Consider the following 23,366-nt stretch of genomic DNA (forward strand, 5'->3'; position numbering starts at 1 on the left):
GTTGATTTTTCTGTCTACTTGTTCTATTTGCTACCAAGAGGATATATATCTCTTGGTGCAATTGTTGTAGTGGTTGCTGTCATGATTATAATACTCAAACCTTCTTAATTAAGTTAATTAACTCTTAGAGTTAATATTTGCCACCTGAAATAAAATGTAAAAGACTTATGACCACATTGGTTCCTTCCCTCTTCCTTTTTTATATTTTAGTCATCATCTGAACTACATTGTAAACTCCTCCAGTAATGTAATATTTTTTCTTTCAACTTTCACATTTAAGAAAAGAAAAATCGTCTATACTATTAACCCACACATTTACCATCTCTGTTACTCCTCCTTTATTCATGATGTTACAAGGTTCTCCCACGTATAATTTCCCTGAAGAACCTGGAACCTCAGCACTTCTAGAACAGCTCTGAAGGTTTGACAGTTCTTTTACTTTTCCTTCATCTGAGAATGTCTTTATTTTGTTTGTGCTCCTAAAGGATGTTTCCTTTTCCTGGATGCAGAATTCAGAGTTGACGATTCTTTTCTCTTAGTATTTTACGCTGTTCCACTGTCTTCTGGCCTTTTATGGTTTTCCGACAAGAAATCCACAGTATTCAAATCACTATTTTTTTGCATTTTGTTTTTGCTTGGATAATTTTATTATAAATTTGTCACTTTCATTAGTATTTTTAAAGAAGGGATCATTGTACCTTTCTTTTCTACTTCATTTAACTTCTGTTCTCATCTTTACAGTTTCTTCCTTCTACTTTCTTTGGATTTATTGTTTTTATCTTCCCCATTTCTTAAGTTGAATGCTAATCTCATTTCCAGTCTTTGCTCTTTTCTAAAATAAACCAGCTAAGGTTATACATTTCTTCTGAGTAAAGCTTTAAAGGTAAATCTGTAGTTATTTAGCATTCCCATTACCAATCAGCTCTGGTTTCTATTCTGATATCTTCTTTGATACTTTAAATATTTAGAAGTCTAATTTTTTAATGTTCTACTACATATTTTTAAGTTAACATTTCATTTCTGACTTTTGCCTTAAATGCATTGGTTTAAAAAATGAGTTCTATATGATACTGATTCTCTGCTGTATGTCGATTTACTTTATGGCCTAAGAAGTAGTCCATTTTAAAAATGGTCTGGGTGCTTTGCAATGATGTGAATGGAGCCAGTGTATTATGTTAAGTAAAATAAGTCAGTCAGAGAAAGACAAATACCATATGATTTCACTCATACGTGGAATTTAAGAAACAAAACTGATGAACACATGGGGTTGGGGGGGAAGAGGGGAACAAACCATAAGAGACTCTTAATGACAGAGAACAATTGAGGGTTGATGGAGAGAGGTGAGGGATAGGCTAGTTGGGTGATGGGTATTAGGAGGGCACTTGTTATCATGGGCACTAGGTATTGTTTATATGTGATGAATCACTAAATTCTACTCCTGAAACCAATATTCCATTGTATGTTAACTAGAATTTAAGTAAAAAGTTTGAGGAGAAGAATAAGTAAAAGATTAAATATACATTTAAAAGAATAAAAATGATCTGGGTGTTCTTGAAATGAGATATATTCTCCAATTATTAAGTATAAAGTACTATATATTTGTTCTTTATTTTATTTTTTTTAAGATTTTATTTATTTATTCATGAGAGACACACACACACAGAGAGAGAGAGGCAGAGACACAGACAGAGGGAGAAGCAGGCTCCATGCAGGGAGCCCGACGTGGGACTCGATCCCGGGATCATGCCCTGGACTGAAGGCAGTGCCAAACCACTGAGCCACCCGGGTTGCCCTATATTTGTTCTTTAGATAAAGATTGTTCATTGTTGGGGCACCTGGATGGCTCAGTTGGTTAAGCATCCAACTCTGGATTTCTACTCAGGTCATGATCTCAGGGTCATCAGATCAAACCCCAAGTTAGGTTCTGCACTGGGCATAGAGTCTCCTTAAGACTCTCCCCCACCCTCTTCTCTCTCTTTCTTAAAAAAAAAAAAAAAAAAAAATTATTCATTGTATTCCTCAAATTCTCTTTATCTAGAGTGATTTCTCTTTTTGATCTATCAAACACTGATAGACATGTATTAAATGGTATATTTGTCTATTGCTGCTTTAGTTTGATCAGTTTATCACTTACCTACTATCTATATGCTTTTTGTATTTGGAAGCTATATTATTAGAAGTATAGAAATTTAGTACAATCATCTCAAAATTTGAACTCCGTATCATTATATAGTAATCCCTTTTATCTCTAGTACTATATTTTTTCTTTAAATTCTAGTCAGGCATACATACAAATGCACCAGATTTATTTTGGTTATATCTATCTTGGATATCTTTTTCCATTCTCTTTCTCTTAACTTTACTTTGTCCTTATAAGTATATATTTTATAAACAATATACAATTGTCTTTTTTAAAAGCTATCCTGATAATCCATGATCTTTAACTGTAGAACTAAGTCCATTTAAATTTATTGTGACTACTAACCTATTTGGATTTCTTTTTCTTTTTCTTTTTTTTAAGTTTTCTTTATTTATTTGACACAGAGAGAGAAAGAGCAAAAACAGGGAGAGCAGCCGGCAAAGGGAGAGGGAGAAGCAGGATCCCCATTGAGCAATGAACCCAACACAGGGCTCAATCCCAGGATCCCAGGATCATGACCCAAGCCAAAGGCAGAGGCTCAAGCAACTGCACAGGTATCCCTGGATTTATTTTCCCATCTTATTTCAAGCTTGCATTTTTTTCTGCTTCTTGTTTCTCCCTCCTTCCCTCCATGTTTCTCTCTCTCTCTCTCTCTCTCTCTCTTTCTCCACCTTTCTCCTTACATTTAAACTGACTATAGATATTTTTTCTCATTCCATTTTTTTCCATTAACTGGCTTGGAAGAGATACACCTTATTTCTATTCTCTTAGTCACTAGACTATAAATGGACACTTAGCTTACCAAAATATAGTCTTCACTCACCTCACATATAATATAAAGCTTTTGAAATGCTTTACTGCAATTGCCTTGCTTTTTCATATGCAATTGTGACTCTATATTTTAGCTCTATCTTAACTCCATAACTTAAGCATTATTCATGTTTTATAACATCAATATTTGTTTATATATTCCTATAGAGTTTACCATAATCTTTTTTCTTCAAGATTTTATTGATTCATTCATGAGAGACACACAGAGAGAGAGAGAGAGAAAGAGAGGCAGAGACACAGGCAGAGGGAGAAGCAGGCTCCACGCAAGGAGCCCGATGTGGGACTCGATCCCAAGTCTCCAGGATCACACCCTGGGCTGCAGGCGGCGCTAAACCGCTATGCCACCGGGGCTGCCCTGTGGCATAATCTTTACTCACTATTTTGTCTTGTATCTCGCACAATTTTGAGGACCATTTTCTTTCCTCTTGAAGTATATCTTTTAGAAATTCATTTGTGCAAGTTTCTTTTTTGGGGGAATAAACTCCATTTTCTCTTTTTTACTGCAAGTTCTTTAATTAGTCTTAATTCTTGTTTTTCTACATATACATTCTAGTTTGCTGGTTATTTTATCTCAGCACATTGAAGACACTCCTCCGCATCTTCTGGGTTTTACTCCTCAGAAGTCAAGTGTCAGTGTCATTGCCATCCTTTGTTTATGAAATGTCGTTTCTCTTGGGCTACTTTTAACATCTTACTTCTGCCATAAAAATCTGAAAAACCATGACTTTCATGAAATTATCAACCATTAACTTTTGAAAGTTTCTCTTCCCACATTCTCTCTCTTATCTCTTTTTGTAACTTTATCTTTTACACCCTTTCTATCACTTAATCTGTCACATTTTTCACATCTTTGTATTTCTCTGCAGAATTCTGTTGCATCTTGATTTTGTCATTGTTTTGTTTCATTTCTTGGTTGTTTTCTGTGTTACTTTTTTAGATTTATTTTCTACTTCACCAATTCTTACTTAAGATTGAATTGTATGCCATTTAACCCTTATACTACGTTTTAAATTTTATTTATTTCCCCATCTAGATGATAAGTTCTGAGGTCAAATATTTTTGCTTATTTTGTTCACCATGGTAAACCCAACCCTAGAGGAGTGCTCATTACATACCAGGTGCTCAATAAACATTTGTTGATAAACTATTACATGTTATATTCTTGGATATTCAGTTTGCTTTTTCCCCCCAATCTATTTGCTCAATTTGGTTGTCTTTTATTTTTTTTTATCAGGTTTTATTTCTTCCTTTTATTTTGTTAACCAGTACAAAAAAAAAAAATCTTTTCAAAGTAGCTTGTTTCGGGCAAGTGGTTTGCCCGAGTGGCTCAGTGGTTTGGTGCCGCCTTCAGCCCAGGGCGTGATCGTGGAGACCCGGGATCAAGTCCTACGTCAAGCTTCCTGCATGGGTTCTGCTTCTCCCTCTGCCTGTGTCTCTGCCACTCTCTCTCTCTCTCTCTGTGTCTCTCATTAATAAATAAATAAAATCTTTTAAAAAAAGTAGCTTGTTTCCTTATGTATTTTAAATATGCTTTAACTTTATGGGAATTTTTTGAGGCCTGGAATGAAGAAAGAGTCCTCCAGGGAGGATCTGTGTTGCTTTTGTTCTGTGTCTGAAGACACCAGAGTCTACTTGAAACTGTAATCCCTAGGCAAGCCTGGCTGGCTCAGTCCATGGAGGATGTGCCTCTTGATCTCAGGGTTGTGAGTTTAAGCCCCATGTTGGGTGTAGAGATTACTTAAAAATAAAATCTCAAAAAATAAATAAACTACAATTCTTAATGTGTAGTTCTTAGGACTATAGAAATAATATAAATTCAGCCAAATCTATGAAAGACATTTTTAAGAGAAGGCATTTCTTTTCTTTTATTTCCTTCCAATAGTACCATAGCCAACATTGCAGTCTGCTTCTGAGGGGTGAATATTCTTTTTCTGGTTCACCCTTTAACCTAGGACATAGCTCTTCCTATGTCCTAGATCTATATAAGGTGACTATTATGTAAGGTGGTAAATTCACGTCCTGCACTGACCCATGACTTTGCCTCCAATATCCCTTATGCTCCAAAGCTTTAAACCCACATCCAATGGCTTTAATATATATGAGAGATTCAGGGCTCACTTACTGTCTTAGCCTGCTGAGGCTGCCAGGACAAAATATCACAGATTAGTTTGCTTAAACAATCTGTTTTCTCACAATTGAGGAGGCTAGAAGTCTAAGATCAATATTTTAGTAAATTTGGTTTCTGGTAAAAATCCTCTTCTTGTATGCTAGATAGCCTCCTTCTCACTGCATCTTCAAGTGGATCTTCCTTCAACAACTGTGTGCTGGGTGAGTTAGGGGGGAGTGTGAGGTCTGGTGTCTTATAAAGACACTAATCCTATCAGATCAGAGTGCAACTCTTATAACCTCTTTTAACCTCAAAGTTACTAACCTTGTAATTTCATAGTTTCTCAAAAATCCTGTCTTCAAATACAGCCACTCTGGGGGTGAGAGCTTGAACTTATGAATTTGGGGAACAGTGGGGGACACAAATATTCAGTCCACAACATTTACCTCCAGGTTCTCCTGTACTCTTTATTCCTAACCTCAGAGGATTTCCATTAGTTTCTTAAAGGACTCATCCATTTATTTCAAAAGGGTTTTTTTTTTTTTTTATTGTTGTTGAGTATTTTTAGATGTCACGTAGCAGACATGAGTTTCAGAATCTCTGGCTTTTCATATTGCCAGAAAAAGACATCTCTTCTCTATGTATAATCTTGCAGTAGGCAATTCTATCCAATCTTATATACATGCTTCAAATAACACATCAAATTTATATTTCCAGCCCTGAATTCTCTCCTGAGATTGGGACTCATAGCCAGCTGCTACTAGACATTGTTACTTGGAAGTTTACAGAATATTTAAAACATAATGTATCCCAATCAGAACTCATAATCTTCCTCTCAAATTTGTTCTACTCCTCATTTTCCTATCTTAGTAAATATAACAATAACCACTGAATTGTTCAAGCCAAAAATCCTAGACACCAACCTTGATTCCTCATTTTTACTTTCTTCCCACATGCAATGCAAGAACAAGTCCTATCTTCACTATTTTAAACACAGACCCTCAATCTGTCCACTTCTCTCCACCTCCTTTTTTTACCACCTTTGTGCAAGCCAGCATCATGTTCATCTGGCCACCTTTATCGCTTCCTAAGCAGGGATCCTGCTTCTATGTTCCTACTCCTACAACAAGGTTCCGCAGAGCAGCTGAAGTGATCCTCACCTCACATCTCAGTAACTTAAAATTCTCCATTTACTAACAATAAAAGTATTACTATTACTTCATAAGGCTTTAAGTGCTCCAATGGTTATCCACCTCCCTGAGCTGATCATGTACATGTTTCCCTGACCTCCTCACACCATGGACCCTCTGACTGTCTTTCTGTTTCTCAAGTATACTTAGTTCATTCCCACCTCAAGGCTTTTATTCTTGCTGTTTCCTCTGCAGGAACGCACTTCCTTATGATTTCTGTTTCACTGAAGTCTCAGTTCAAATGTCATCTCAAAAAGACCATCTCTAGCCACTGCTAAATATTTCCCTTTTGTTCCTCTGGATACACCATCCACCCATCTCTACTCTACTCTGTTCGCTAGAAAGCTGACCTTCATGGGATAAATCAACCAGGCTTTCTTGATCCCTCTTTCCATTGGGTTTTGCCAATGGGAAGCAATGATAGAAAATAGGAGGACAGGAGGAAAGAAAAATCTCATGTAGAATGCCTCGTGTAGAATAAGAACACTTGGTTGTTTTTTGTCCCAGATCTCTGTTTACTCATTGTGTCATATCAAAGAATTCTTGTAACCTCTCTGACCCTGAACATCCCCAAATGAGAATAAAAATGTTTTCTACCCCTAATATCAGAAGGCTTTCTGAAGGTAATTATGGACTCAAACAAGCTTTGTGAAATGTGGAGTGAGAAAGAATTGCAAGCAATCATCATCTTTACAGTGATTATGGTTACTAAAGGGACACTATTCAGATCCTAACTTGCTCTGAAGGATGTTAAGAAACATTGAAAAAAAAAATAGCTGGCTAGTCAAATAAATTCAGGCAAGATCATGTTAAAACAACTCAGTAATTCCCAGAACTTTTAATAGTTCAAAGTATATTTAAGTTTTCTGTAGTATCATATACACTTTTCCCTTACTTACCTGACAACACAACATTATTCAACCGTCTTATAGGACTAAGGGTGGAGAAATGATGAATTAGGGGCTTCTGTCTAAGCTAAAGAAGTCAAAGTCACATAAAAAAGTATAGTAGAAGGACACTTGGGTTGCTCAGTGGTTGAGTGTCTGCCTTCAGCTCAGGGCGTGATCCTGGGGTCCTGGGATCGAGTCCCACATCAGGCTCCCTGGGGAAAGCCTGCTTCTCCTTCTGCCTATGTCTCTGCCTCTCTCTGTGTGTCTCTCATGAATAAATAAATAAAATAAAAATTTAAAGTATAGTAGACCTTTAAACCAAAATTAAAAAGAGAAAAGAATTTTCTAGCTCTAGATGCCAGCAGGTGGCTGGCAGGGTCTTCCAGCTCCAAAGCAATATAATTCACAATTCGTCCTCAGCAAAGAACAGGATGACAGAAGTTCCACAAGTAAATCTCTCCTCTTACCATAAATATTAGAGCGCTTCTGAACCCTGCTCGTATCGTCATGACATAAAGTTAAAATTATGCCCCTTCACATTTTTCCTTATCACAATATATACCGGAAAATGGAGGGAAGCATCCAAAATGTGACTCACTAGTGGTACTCTGCAGTGTGTGCATCTATGCATCCACAGGACAGGCACCAGCCCATGTATATCATACACACTCCCCTTCCTGTGGGTAAGAAATCAAGATTTGTAAAATACAAAATGCCATTTGTTGCTACTATGGATGTTTTATCTAAGCTGTAGGTTTAGAGTTCTTTCTTCTCCTCACTAACAATTGTGGTACTAAAATAAAGCTACCAAGTTTGTGAGCTGGTCGAACTATAGAATATTACAATCAAGCCCCTTCATAACAAAGATGAGGAAATCAAGGCATAGGATGATGAAGCAAATTATTTAAGATCATGAGAGATCTTTGTATCACCACAGAGGTGACCATCCAGGGAGGCAGACAGTCTTGTCCTGATTTGCCTGGACAAATGTGAGCTCTCCCATGGTGTTCCAGCCTATCCATTTTAAAGACCCTGGACTTCTAGCTAGCTTAAATTCTAGGATTTTATTTGGAAGGTGACATTCTAGAGACCAGCCAATTCTTCCTTCTAAGTGTCAGAAGAAAACTATGTAAAATAATCCTTAGGAAAAAACCGGGGTTTGCCCACAACCTTAGATCTTAAACATCACCTAGGAACTCTGTCTATACCTGCCCAAGGAGGTATATCTCCTGCCAAGGAGAGTCCATCCAACCCCATTGCTCATCCTTGCTACGTATCCTTCACTTATCCTTCCCACAGTCGTTTATCCTTATACTACTCCAGCACTTTTCCTCTGATCTTCCTTCCATCAAAGATATCTCATTTCTTAAATGAAAAGTTTTTACTTAACAAAGGAAACAATCAACAAAACAAAAAGGCAACCTACTGAATGGGATAAGATATTTGCAAATTATATATCTGATAAAAGGTTAATATCCAAAATATATAAAGAACTTATACAACTCAGCACCAGAAGATCAAACAATGCAATTAAAATATGGGCAGAGGATCCGAATAGACATTTTTCCAAAGAAGACATACAGATGGCCAATAGGCACATGAAACGATGCTCAACATCAATAATCATCAAGGAAACGCAAATCAAAAAACACAATGAGATTATCATCTCATACCAGTCAGAATGGCTAGTACCAAAAAGAGAAGAAATAACAAATGTTGGTGAAGATATGAAGAAAAGGGAACTCTTGTGCACTGTCGGTGGAAATGTAAATTAGTGCACCCACTACAGAAAATAGTATAGAGGCAGAGACATAGGCAGAGGGAGAAGCAGGCTCTTTCTGGGGAGTCTGATGCAGGACTCAATCCCAGGACCCTGGGATCATGACCTGAGCCAAAGGCAGACGCTCAACCACTGAGCTACCCAGGTGCCCTGGCTTTATCATCTCTTGACTAAACTAGTCTAACATCTCCCTTTCTTCCTGCTTCCAATCTCACTGTTGCCAACCTAATTTTCACTCTCTTACTAGAATGATCTTTTTAATTGAAATCAACATATCTGGAATATAGTAGAAATGAATAAATATCTATTGAATAATTAATGTCACTCCCCTACTTAACACAATTCAGTAAATTCCTAATTCACATAGAGGTGCTTGCAAATGTTCCCACTGACTTATCCCTACTGAAAAGGGGAATGAAAGCACACAAATCTCTGAAGGTATTATTCAGTAAAATGCACAAATAGATATACAGTTTGATAAAATTTTATATTTGCCTAAATACATGTTCATTCAGGTTGAATATAGAACATTCTCACTTCACCCCGAAAAGTGTTCCCATGCTCCTTCTCAGGTCAATCCTCCTTTCCAGATTTAACCACTATTCTATCTTCAATCACTATACATTTGTGTTGTCTATTCTTGAACTTCATATGTTCAATGCAATCATATAGTATGTACTGTGATTTAATCAAGTATTGTTATTTTATAGCCAGTCACCTTTTTTTTTTTTTTTTTAAGATTTAATTGTTTATTTGAGAGAGAGAGAGAGTGGCAGGGAGGGATAGAGGGTGATGGAGAGAGGGAATCTCAAGCAGACTCCTCCGGAGCACAGAATCGAATGAGGGGCTAGATATCACAACTCTGAGAACACGACCTGAGCCAAAATCAAGAGTCAAATGCTTAACTGACTAAGCCACCCAGGCACCCTTGCCAGTTATCTTTTCTAGAACATCTCAGAAATTTTTATCCCCAAGCTCTCAGACATCTAGTGGCCACTTTAGGGCCCCACTCTCCATTCTGATTTCTTTGCTGACACCGAAACCTTTTTCTAATAGACATGAATTAGAAAGAATCTCAAAACCAAATCCTCATTAAAGGAAAGAAGATACAGATCATGTATATCAAGGAAAGTATTTTCATGATTTATACTAAGAGGTTATATCTGTACAAACCTATGTTTGAGGATTGAACTAATCAGATAATGTCACCTTGATTCAAGGAATCAATTGACTAGTAGTGGACCATCAGAACCAAAGACAAACTTGTCATGAAGATATGTGAGAAAAGGAAAATATCCAGAAGGAATGGAAGAAAAAGTCACATTAACTGAAAGCTTATTATAGTCTCGGCAGAGTATTAGCTAAGCACTGGGGATTTGAAAATGAATATACCACACTATTGCTCTAAATTGATATTACTTTTTAATTTTTTTATTTAATTTTTTTTATTTGAGAGTGAAAGACCACAAGCTGGAGGAGGGGCAAAGGGAGAGGGACAAGCAAACTCCCCGCTGAGTGGGGAGTGTGACACAGGGCTTAACCCCAGAACCCCAAGACCATGACCCCAGCTGAAGTCAGATGCTTAACTACTGAGCCACCCAGGTGCCCTGGTATTACTTTAAAAAAAAAAAAATGATTTGCTAATGTGTGTCAACAGCCTTATAAAAGGTTTATGTCTTTGTCCCAGGAGTTCTACTTCTATAAATTCATCCTAAAAATATAATCAAGCATGAACAAAAATATAAGTGAGATATACCCAAATATGTGGGAGTTATTAAATAAATTGTAGTAAGTCCATATGGTTGAATAACACAGAACCTTTAAAAAATATATTCTAAAAAAAAAATATATATATATATATTCTTAAGATATATTTAATGAAAAAATAAATATTCAAAATATGAAGTTATTTTCCTTTTTAAAGCAGGCTACACATCCATACCTATGGTGTGATGCAAATTATGTGTGTGTATGTATGCATAAGTATATGTGGGGATGGGACGTATGTATTAATACACTCATTCTGATTTATATTTCCCCATACTGTGACTAAAAGTACATATTTCAGAATAACCTTTGTCAATAATAATCCACTTTTTCATCTTTGGCAACTAGATATGCCAAAATATAATGATATTTTAATATAGATTTTTAGATAGTAATAAGTATTTTGAGAATCTTTGATTCAGAATTAATGAGGGTACAACAGAAAAAGTACTAATTCTCTGCTAGTGGTAGGAAAATCAATAATTACTTTCAGGGGCAATTTGATAGTATATATTAAAATGTTACCTGAAGATACCCTAATGACAAGAAATTCCACTTTTCAGGATCTGTCTTAGAGAGACAACTTGTATAGTTATCCAAGAGCATATATACACACTGCAACACTGTTTGGCATAAAAAAAAAAAAAATAGCCTATGTCCTTATCAACCAGAGAAGGGGTAGACTACAGTTTTATCATGTACCAAAAGTACTATACAGCAATGCAAAATAATGAAGCAGTTTTAAAGATTAACATAAACAGATTTCCAACATATTTTTAAGTAAAACGCAAAGGGGAAAATAATACACAAAGTATGATACTGTTTTTGTAAAAATAAAGCAAAAAGCAATGTTACACATATTCCCAAGTTACAATGGAATATTACTCAGCCATAAAAATGAATGAAATCTTGCCATTTGCAATGACAAGATGGAGCTAGAGAGTATTATGCTAAGCAAAATAAGTCAATCAGAAGAAAGAAAATACCATATGATTTCACTCATATGTCGAATTTAAGAAACAAAACAAATGAACAAAGTGGAATAAAAGAGAGAAAGGAAAAACCAAGAAAACAGACTCTCCACTACAGAGAACAAACTAGTGGTTACCAGTGGGGGGCTGGGTGAGGGATGAGTGATATATGGAAATATTAAATCACTGTATTGTACACATGAAACTAACATAACACTGTATGTTAACTAACTGGAATTTAAATAGAAACTATATATATATATATATATATATATATATATATATATATATATATATCTCCAACATAGTGATAATGTGGTTACATTTGAGGAAGACACTGGGTTTGGTGGGAACATGGCCAAAGGAGATTTTAATATTCTCAGTATTTTGTTTCAAGAAGAATGCATTAATTTAGGACTATATATTCATTTAGAAATAAACATTATTTTAAAATCAAAGTGCTTTCTGAATATACCAAATTCTGCTATAAAAATTATATGGTAGGGCAGGGGTGTATCTAAACCAACTCATATGTAGTATAGTAAACATAGACATCTTTAGCCAGATTTACAGTTAATCAGTTTAAGTGTTGACTTAGTCTCATTAATTTCATGAGTAAGGAACTAAAGTCCCCTATACATCAGAGTGTACACATGAACAATTCCTGTCTGTTTACTTGGACAATTTTTACTGTTTAAACTGTTTGGAATCTAGTGGATCAAGAACTTGCCTTGTTGATTTCAGTTAAAATAGATTTCATTACACCAGAAATTTACTTTTTAAACAATTCAGACCTAGGAAAATTTCCAAAAACCTTCAAGAAGGCAGGTAGGTAAGTAACTAAGTAACTAAACCTTCAAGAAGGCAGGTAGGTAAGTAACTAAGTAACTAAATGATATATTTTTAGCCAATCTATTTCTTTCTCTTGATTTTAATAAGTACTAACAACTGTTAACTATCATATAATGCTTTACCTTATAAACATGATAATTTACAATGAAAGCATTAGTTTATGAGAAACCATACATAAATATTTTCCCTTAGGCGATTCGTTAAAGAGATTTTTTTTTTTAAAGAGATTTTTTTAAAAGAGATTTTTAATAGGATATTATTCTAGAAACATAATCTATATCATTTAATTTTTTTTGTTTTAAACAATTATATCTTAGGAGAGAAAATAAGGGAGGGAATAGTATTTGGTAATAAAAAGATAGCTAAACTTAAAATACTCTAGAAGTTTTATGGTGAATTTTTGATAAACACAGGTACTTTTGGGGCACCGAGGTGGCTCAGTGTTTGCATGTCTGCCTTCAGTTCAGGGTGTGATCCCAGGGTCCTGGAATCGAGGCCTGCATCAGACACCTCCCTGCAGGGAGCCTGCTTCTCCCTCTGCCTGTGTCTGCCTCCCTCTGTGTCTCTCATGAATGAATGAATGAATGAATGAATGAATGAATGAATAAATAAATAAATAAATAAACAAACTCTTAAAAAAAAAAAAGGACAGTTACCTTTTTTTCCTCTTTCACAAAATAAATTTATTTATACTTTCTTAATGAAGCAAATGAAACTTAGCCAATTATTTCCCTTTAAAATGTGTAACTTTATTACTTCCTCCCTAGGAAAGATTTAATGATGGGTTGTATCTTTCCTTCCATTATCTTTTATGGTTAGACACCGAAGAATGAGAAGGATTGTCTTCAGTGGTGTTTTTATTGTACTATGCCTCTTGAGTGGTAAGTCATTAAGAAAACATAAATCAAAAAGGGGGAAAATCATCTAAGAGATTGGAGAATTACAATATCAGTGGAGGATGACGTTAAAAAAGGTAGTTAAGTGCTTACAGCAAGGCCTAACAAAGCACTTTTAGAGAGTCATACAGCTAACATTTATTGAGCATTTACCATATGCCGGGAGCTGGTCTAAATATTACATTTGTATGAATTCACTGAACCCTCATGACAACCCTAGGAGTGAAGTCCTGTTATTTCCCATTTTATAGATGACAAAACTGAGCTGCTTCTTCTTTTTTTTTTTTTTTTAAGATTTTATTTATTCATGAGAGGCACAGAGAGAGAGAGAGAGAGAGAGAGAGGCAGAGACACAGGCAGAGGGAGAAGCAGGCTCCATACAGGGATCCCGATGTGCGACTGGATCCCGGGGCTCCAGGATCACACCCTGAGCCAAAGGCAGATGCCCAACCACTGAGCCACCCAGGCATCCCAAAAACTGGGCTTCTAGGCAGTGGCCCACGTGTTGTTATTACTAAGCTGGAGCTAAGCAAATGAGGCTGGAAGCTCTTACAGATGTGGCAAAGAGGGGTGCCTGGAGGGCTCAGTTGGTTTAATGACTGACTCTTGATTTCGGCTCAGGTCATCATCTCAGGGTGGTGAGACCAAGCCCCACGTTGGGCTCTGTGGTCAGCAGTACAGAGTCTGCTTGTCCCTCTCCCTCTGCTCCTTCCCTGCTCACTCTCTCTTAAATAAATAAATAAATAAATAAATAAATAAATAAATAAATAAATAAATTATATATATACACACACACATATATGACAAAACAAATTAAAACAAATAAGCATAGACATGGGTCTTCTACCACTTTTCCTACTATATGTGCTCTCCATCATCTCCAACATTCCTTCATTTACAGAAGAACCAATAAAGGAGATAATGGGGCACCTTCAATTCCCTTTACAGAACTCCTAAGGCCCTTCATACTAGGTGGATATGCATGAAGATAACACCTCCAAAGAGGCATGTTCATTATGGGATTTCACTTCAGTGAAGTGACAAGATGAGAATAAAGATAGTAAGCTCTATGCTGAACCCAGGGTTCTTTTGGAGTCACAAGATTTAACAAACACATGAGTCACCTAGGAATCTTGCTAAAATGCAGAATCTGATTCAACAGGTCAGGGTGGGGCCTAAGTTTGCATTCCAACAAACCTCCAAGTAAACTCATGCTGTTGGTCTGGAGGCCACATTTCAGTAGGAAGAATCCAGAAGGCATCCCAGAGATAAATAAAATTCTAATATTGAGACTTGGAGATTCTGAGTAGCTAATATTGGAGTCACTGACTGAAATGCCTAAAGTGTTTGGGTCAGCTCATACCAATGGGGGAAGCTAACGAGCAATGGGAAGAAGAGTGGGGACAGCTGGTACCTAGCTACATATGTTTGCTGCCATGGAGAAAGGAGAGCCTAACATTACCAAATCTTCTGATTCTTAAAGAGAAACCAGAAATCAAGTTTGTGGGAAAACTCTCTCAATTTTTAAAGATTCACAACTAATTTTTGAAAGCTCTGTGCAAGTTAAACAAACCAATTCTGGCCCTCAGGCCACCAGTTTGTGGCCTTTGCTTCCCACACCACCTTCATTACTAAGTACAGAGCATGACAGGCAAGGCAGCGGGAAACTTACTATATGTACATCTTTATCCCAGCCTCTTGTAAGAATCGTGGGGAGGAGCACATGAGTAGGTGAAAAATCACACAAGAACATTTTCAGTGTCTTGAATATCATGGGAAAAAAATGTTTCAGGGAGGGGACTGTATTAATTTTACTAAATTTGAGAAGATGTGAGGGTAAAAGAAGAAAATGCAGCATAAAGAGAAACTTTGAGGTAAGGACTCCCTCCCCATGAAGTAAGGAGTGGTTATTTAGTTATTATTTATGTATTTATTTATTTGACAGAGAGAGCACAAGCAGAGGGAATAGAGGGAGAGAGAGAAGCAGGCTTCTCACTGAGCAGGAAGCTTGATGTGGGTCTTGATTCCAGGACCCTGGGATCATGACCTGAGCTGAAGGCAGATGCTTTACCGTCTAAGCTACTCAGGTGCCTCTAGGAGTGGTTATTTAAAAAGCACACCATCATCTTGATTTTATAGTATATATTTAAATAACTAGATATGATTTAGAACATACCTTAAAATAATTATATAATATAATCTGGGATCCCTGGGTGGCGCAGCGGTTTGGCGCCTGCCTTTGGCCCAGGGCGCGATCTTGGAGACCCGGGATCGAGTCCCACGTCGGGCTCCCGGTGCATGGAGCCTGCTTCTCCCTCTGCCTGTGTCTCTGCCTCTCTCTCTCTCTCTGTGACTATCATGAATAAATAAATAAAATCTTAAAAAAAAAAAAAAATATATATATATAATCTATTGGATGTTTCCTATTAATAAAGTCATAGAATAGCATACTTCAGAATTAATCATATAAGGAAACTATTCATCTTACATACAGTCCAAAGCTTTAAATTTAGTTGTCAAATTGGAATACATCTTTTGTTTAATGTTAATAAAACTAACAATAAATGTTCAGATAAAAAGGCACTGGAAGAAAGGAAATAGGATCTAAGAACATATTTATAAATACTCTGGCAAATGAACAGATATAGTCAACAAAAAAGCCTAAAAATTAAGGTATCATCATCAGCTGTGAAGAATGTCAGAACCAAGGTTTTAGGAAGGTTAGGGATGCTGGGTATGGGATCAGGATGGAGGAGGGCCCATCTGAGAGGGAAGGAAAGAAGCTAGAGCAGATGTCCCCCAGGATGACAGTCCATGGGCCTCAGACAAGGCAGAGAAAGAGCCAGTATCCTATGAGGTCTTCACCTTGGAGGGGCCACTGGCACCAAACGTCCAAGCCATGCAGTGGATCTCTAAGACAAGCAGTGAGATTGAGAAGTCATAAGTGCAAGAGGAAAACTATCTCAGGCATGTCTTAAAGAACTAAGCAGCACTAGTATTCTGGGCAGGCAACTGACCCAAAATCTACTAAGAATCAAAATATCTAGAGCTCCTGGCCAGTCGGTTGGGCATCTGTCTTTGGCTTAGGTCATGATCCCAGGGTCATGAGATTGAGCCCCACATCAGGATCCCTGTTCAGCAGAGGAGTCTGCTTCTCCCCCTCCCTCTGCCTCTGCTCCTCCCCGCCCTGGCTCATGCTCTCTCTCTCTCTCTCTCTCAAATAAATAAATAAAACCTTTAAAAACAAAAAAACAAAAACAAACAAACAAACAAAAAAAGAATCAAAATATCCAGAAAGAAGAGGGCTGCTCAGTTCTTTAAGGTTTAGGATACAAAAAGGGAGCTCTAGGGACATGGTGTGCTTGCATAGAACAAAGACTTTAGATTGCAAGGGACCTTTAAAAACTTCTGTCTCTGCCACTTGCACTAGCTACTTAAAATCTTGAGGCTTAGTTTTCTTTTATGTGAAATGTGAGCAATCATAATACCTGCCTGGAAGGTTTCTTGTGAGAAATTATTAAGCTAATGCATATAAATTGCCTAGCAGAGTGCTTGGCATAAGCTTAGTTCTTAAAAAAATATTTGTTGATGGATTGTTGATTATGGATTGAAAAGTCTGTTGCTCTCTGAGTGAGAACCAATATGAAATTTCCAAAGTGTCTTGGGAGGAGGTTAAGCCTATAGAGAATAGTCAACAGAGGTTCATTAGCCTCATCAGCTAGCCAGACTATTTTCCCTTGAAAGTAGCCTTTTCTGGCATCCCCGGTGGCTCAGCGGGTTTAGCACCACCTTCAGTCCAGGGCGTGATCCCAGAGACTCGGGATCGAGTCCCACATCGGGCTCCCTGCATGGAGCCTGCTTCTCCCTCTGCCTGTGTCTCTGCATCTCTCTCTCTCTCTCTCTCTCTGTGTCTCTATGAATAAATAAAATGTTTTAAAAAAAAAAAAAGAAGGGTTATGTTAGACCAATTAGAGGATCTTTAAAAAAAGAAAGAAAGTATTATTTTCTAACCCTGAATATGGTAGAGAGAGATGGAAAATACAATGTGCAAAATGTCTAGTGAACTCTTCTTTTGAGTTATCAGTGAATAGGAGTGACACGGCAATGGCCTTCCTCTGTTAAAAGACTGGGACTATGAACAGTGAGACAAGTTTGGTCTAAGTTTCAGAAGAATCTCTGAACAATCTGAAGTGTTTTTACTGGTGATGAGTCACTAAGCAAGGTTTCCTGCAGAAGTTATTACAAAGGAAATTTCTGAATTCAGTGGAACTAGTGGTTCTCGAATACCGGTCCAGACATCTGTAACCACATCACATGCCCTCAGATGTTTCTGCATCTCTAAAATACAGATTTCTGAGCCCTGGCTTTTATAGATTCTAACTCAGGTCTGTAGGGGCTCTGGGAATCTGTGTTTATTTTATTTGAACTGCTTATATAAATGGGATGCACTGTCAAATCTGGAAACCCATCTAGATATGGCTTCCAATCTTACCTATGTTGACTAAGTTCAAGAATCTCTGGGCTATTTCTTTTTCTTTTTTTTTAAAGATTTTATTAGCTACCCAGGCATCTCTCTGGGCTATTTCTACGTAAGCAAAATGAATAACATTTTAAACCACTGATTTTGAGTGCTGAAGATAACCAATATGTAAACATTAATCAAGCAATAAATATTCACAGAGAACCTACTATATATAATGTACTGCCTTAGACATTGAAGTGAAGGCCTAATAGTGGATGGCTAAAGTTAAACTTGCTGCCTAAATAACTGGTTTGATTTAATTAGGCACTGAGGACCTGAGTAAGTTTTTACCAACTAAATTGTGTAGACCACCTGGCCTCATGTGTCTAATCAGTATCCATTTGGGGTACTTCCAGTTCATGGATGTAGCATATATGCTTTGGAATTTCCCCCATTCTCAAAATAATTTTAATTTATATGATTTTTTTAAATTAAATTTTAAAATATTGCTTACCTTTGGGGAACCTGAGTGGCTCGGTGTTGAGTGTCTGCCTTTGGCTCAGGTTGTGATCCCAGGGTCCTAGGATTAAGTCCTGCATCTGGCTCCCCACAGGGAGTCTGCTTCTCCTTCTGCCTATTTCTGTGCCTCTCTCTCTGTGTCTCTCATGAATAAATAAATAAGTCTTGAAAAACATATGTATTGCTTACCTTTTTAAGTTGAAAATCACTATTTTTTTCTCTCTGTCTTTTTCTGGTCTCCACTTCTATTTTCTCCTTATCTTTTTTTTTTTTTTCCTGTACTTTGGAGATGTTGGAGGTGTGATTTGTAGATTATGCAACCTCTCAGTTCCCTTCCATGGATGTCTTTTGGATTTTGGAACTTGCATAACAAAACCTGGTCAATTTTGTAAGAAAGAGATTCACCTAAGAGGTAAGTTTTGACACTTAAAAATATAATGCAAATAAATACAGAAAAAAATCTGTATAACATTCAAACATTCACTGAACATTTACCACATGCCAGATGTTGTACTAAGTAAGGGCTTTACTTGTGTTACATTATACCAACAAAACAATGATATGAGTTGAATCTTATCACTATCCCCATTTTTTTAAGATTTTATTTATTTTTTTTGTTTATTAGAGAGAAAGAGAGAGCATGAGCAAGAGGAGCAGAAAGAGAGAGACAAGCAGACTCTGGGCTGCTGAGCATGGAGCCCAACGTTGGGCTTCATCTGACGACCCTGAGATCATGACCTGAGCTGAAAGCAAGATGCTCAACCGATGCTCAACTGACTGAGCCACCCAGGTGCCCCAAGGATCTTGTCACTGCCCCCATTTTAAAGTTGAGAAATTTGAAGCAAAGGAGGATTAAGAAATGTACATGATGTTACATAGCTGCTAAGTGTTGGAGCCACTGTTCAAATGCACGTACTTTGATTCCAGAGTATACACTCCTAGTGAATGTATGTACTGCCTCACTGACACCACACCCAGGAAGCCAGCCTTGTCTTCATGGGTTAAAGAGTAAATACAAACATCCAACTGATGAAAATATTAAAAGAAATACTAAAGAATATACCTGAAGCTTGAAAGAGAGGAGACCTCTTGAACGTTCAAAAGACATAGGTTATAAAGGAAATGATAGATAAAATTGAATACTTCAATATTTTAAAATTTATAAAATGAATGGCAAGACCAAAATTTAAAAGATAAAGAATAAACTGGGTGAAAATAGTTGAAACATAAATAACATAAGAAAATATATAATACCTATCCAGAGTGAAGAACTTCCAAAAACAATTTTTAAAAAGACCCAACAATCAGAGGGTGGGGGGAAAGGTTTGTTAAAGGAAATGTACAGACAATTATCAGAAGAAGAAATATAAACATAATCTAAAAATATAAGAAGCTGCTCAACTAATCAATAAATATCAAAGAAATGCAAAATTACAGATATATTTTTAAACTATCAGATGAGGGGCAGCCCTGGTGGCTCAGTGGTTTAGCGCCGCCTTCAGCCCAGGGTGTGATCCTGGAGACCTGGGATCGAGTCCCACATCGGGCTCCCTGCATGGAGCCTGCTTCTCCTTCTGTCTGTGTCTCTGCCTCTCTCTCTCTCCCTCTAATGAATAAATAAATAAAATCTTTTAAAAAAAATAAAAAATAAACTATCAGGTGATAAAAATTATAAAAGCTTTATAATAACAAGAGTCAGTGATGGTATGGGAAAATGACAAACTCAGGGACAATTTAGATTAGTTTAGCATTTCTTTTAAAGATGTATTTATTTGAGAGCGTGCCCACATGCCAGCAAGGAAAGGGACAGAGAAAGAGGGAGAAAGAGAAATTCTCAAGCAGATTCCCGCTGAGCACAGAGACCAAAGCAGGGCTTGATCTCATGACCCCGAGGTCATGACCTGAGTCAAAACTAAGAGTCTGATGATCACCCGCCTGAGCCACCCTGGTGCCCCTAGTTTAGCAATTTTTAGATGAGTTGGGAATTCCCATTAAAAGTATAAAGGAACACAGTCTTCTACAAAGCAATTCTATTTCTTGCTATCTACTGCAGAAAAAATATTTACACAAGACACAAAAAGGCATGCTATCAAGGTTATCTCTGGAGTATTATATTTAATAATAAAGCAATGGCCATGACGTAAATGATTTTCTATATGTTATTTAAAGTATGATGTACATTCAGGCCATGGAATGCTATGCAACTCTTAGAATGACTAGATCCCTTTGTCAAAATGGGAAAAATCTCTAAAACATTGTTAAGCAGAAGAAAAGGCAGTTGCCAAACAATAGGTATGGCACACCAGTTATGAATAAAAGTCTCCATGAAGCAGAACTCTGATTTCCTCTATAGAACAGGAAGGAAAGAACAAAAGTTAGAGGAGATGAAAGTTGGGAGAGAAGAAGAGAATTTGGGGGTCCCATGGGATGGGTTTTATTTATTTATTTTTTTTTTTTTTAAAGATTTTATTTATTTATGATAGTCACACACACAGAGAGAGAGAGAGGCAGAGACACAGGCAGAGGGAGAAGCAGGCTCCATGCAGGGAGCCCGATGTGGGATTCGATCCCGGGTCTCCAGGATCGCGCCCTGGGCCAAAGGCAGGCGCCAAACCGCTGCGCCACCCAGGGATCCCGGGTTTTAGTATTTAGAGGGTTATTTGAGCTTGTGCAGCCTGTCTATCCTGAGTCCTCTCTCTAAGCTCCAAGTTCCCTCTGGCTCACACCTCTGCCAGTCAGAGCTCCTTCCTTACGGAAAGGGAAAGAGGTGGCCGAGACCCCCCGGAGCCATGAGACACTAGCTCACGGTGATTGCTCTACTTTTCCTAAACATGGGCAGATGGTTATCTAGGCAGCTTAACTTCAAAACAAGAACTAAGGGACTCTGCACATTAAAAAAAGTCTGGGATGTGTCAAAATATTGACAATAGTTCTTGGTGGGTCAAAGGCCCAGTTTCACGACAGTGTGGTTGTCATAGCATTTGTTTGTGAAACAGAACTGAAACTTAACACTTTTGATGTCTTTATTAATAGGGTTTCTCATCTCTGACACTATTGACACTTTGGCAGGATAATTCTTTGTTAGGGCTGTTTTATGTATGGTAGGATGTTTAGCACATCACTGGCCTTTACCCACTCCAGGCCAGTAATATCTTCTAAATTGTAACACCAAAAATGCTTCTGGGCATTATCTATGTCCTGGGGGTAGGCGGCAAAATTGCCCCCCATTGAGTGACTACTGTTTTCAGAATCATATGTTTTGCTGCCTTTGGGGAGCTACTCCTTTGTGTTCTCCCTCCAAACAAGTGAACAAAATAAGGACAACGCTGTCACTTATTTTGCACTTGTGTGTATTTTTCACATTTTCTGCAGTGAGCATGCCTTCTTTCTGTAATCAGGGTGAAAACAGTGAGGTCAAGGACACATGTCCATTTCTGAGAAGCACTTATACATCTAAAAGATCCCTTCTGTGGATTCAGCCCTTTGAGTAACTCATGACCTGGGTTAAGCTGGGAAATGATAATGGGAACTTCCAAACAACTAACACTTCAGGAAGTTACATACAGTCAGTGGCAATTGCATGGCTTTTATCATCTGAGTTTGAAAGCTATTCTATTTTGAAATTTCAAAGCTTTTGTATTGCAATGTACCCATCTAGAATACATTTAGGTGGGAGTTCTTAAAGTTAAAATGTATCTTGATAAACCTAGAATTTTTGCTTTGTCTTTGTGTTTGTTTGTTTTCTTAACTTGTTAGTTATCTAAAGCATCTGAAGCCAGGTAGTTTGCACCTTGCACCCTATCTCTCTCTCTTTTTTAAAAACTAAGCTCTATGCCCAATGTGGGGCTTGAACTCACCACCCCAAGATAGAGTCACATGCTCTATCATCTGAGCCAGCCAGGAGCCCCAACTCCTACCTCTTCTGTTTCCTTCAGGTGGAATTCAGTGGTATTCCATTTTAGGCTGCACAGAGACCCAAGATGACTGCTTCAAGAAAATGACAACGTCTTCTGGAATGATCACCATTTACTGTTGCTTTCGTACCTTGTGCAATTTCTGAGCCAAGGGCCCGTTTCCAAGTTGCTTGACTGATCAATCTCAAAGTCTGACCTGGTCATCACAAGAAAACAGGCTACCATTAAGTGGCCCTCTGCAAACATTGCAGACCTGTGCAGGTCATGTGAGTTGTAAAAAACCAATTCTCATTTTCCAAGGTGCCCTACTTATTCCCTATCACCTCAAAACTCCTCCCAGAAACATCCTTTTCAACACCATGTCTCTCTTCTCCTCTTTCTGCTTAATTCCCCTTCTGGTGATTTCAAAGCTACAAAGAAGTAAAAATGTAATTCCCTGAGTCAAATTTTGTTCATTGTCTCTAGTTTACTAGTTTTCTTAAATATTTCCATGTCCCAATATACACTGAGAAATGGATTGTATAACAAGACACCAAGAGACCTGAAAGCGTTCTTTTTTTTTTTTTCCAAAGCAAATTGCTTTGCTCTTTTGGGGTAATTTATGGCAAAAGAGAAGTGATTTAACAAATACCTTGGGAAAAATAAGCCATAAATAAGCAAACCAGGCCTGTGAGAACTATGAACCCAAATTGCAAAGAGCTTAGGCAAATGTGAGGGTTGGCACTTATTTCTCCCATCTGCATTAGGATTTGTCCAAATTCTGGATTTCCATACCTTAACCACACCTAAGTGCTTTGGTTCATCTAACTTTGGCAGATGAAGCAATTCACTTTAAGCAGGGGAATAAGTACATCCACAAGAAATTTTAGAGGGTTCTGAATCTACTTTGACCTGCATATTGTGCCACATATCCAATTATTCTCATTCAATGCCCTACTTATACAACTTCTAGATTATTGGGTTTCAAATTTTAAAGTTGTTTTTTTCTGTGTTTTCAGGAGTTTGAGAAATCCAAATAATAAATAACAAATCTCAACAAAATCTTCT

The 23,366-nt window shown here is 37.4% G+C and overlaps 2 long non-coding RNA genes across 2 annotated transcripts in view; one reads left to right on the top strand and one right to left on the bottom strand.

Moving 5' to 3' along the window:
• The window catches only part of LOC144319153 (uncharacterized), a 91,899-nt gene extending 73,319 nt beyond the window's left edge, over positions 1 to 18,580 (bottom strand). The window contains exon 1 of the long non-coding RNA XR_013385081.1: positions 18,401 to 18,580. This is a non-coding gene — a long non-coding RNA (uncharacterized LOC144319153). The remainder of the gene's footprint in view (positions 1 to 18,400) is intronic.
• On the top strand, positions 12,193 to 22,470 carry LOC144319146 (uncharacterized). The gene is made up of 4 exons (XR_013385073.1): positions 12,193 to 12,508; positions 18,695 to 18,817; positions 19,031 to 19,195; positions 22,341 to 22,470. It is a non-coding gene; the product is annotated as an uncharacterized LOC144319146 (long non-coding RNA).
• The last annotated feature ends 896 nt before the right edge of the window (positions 22,471 to 23,366 follow it).

The sequence above is a fragment of the Canis aureus genome, chromosome 1 (genome assembly GCF_053574225.1).
Source record: "Canis aureus isolate CA01 chromosome 1, VMU_Caureus_v.1.0, whole genome shotgun sequence".
NCBI lineage: Eukaryota > Metazoa > Chordata > Mammalia > Carnivora > Canidae > Canis > Canis aureus.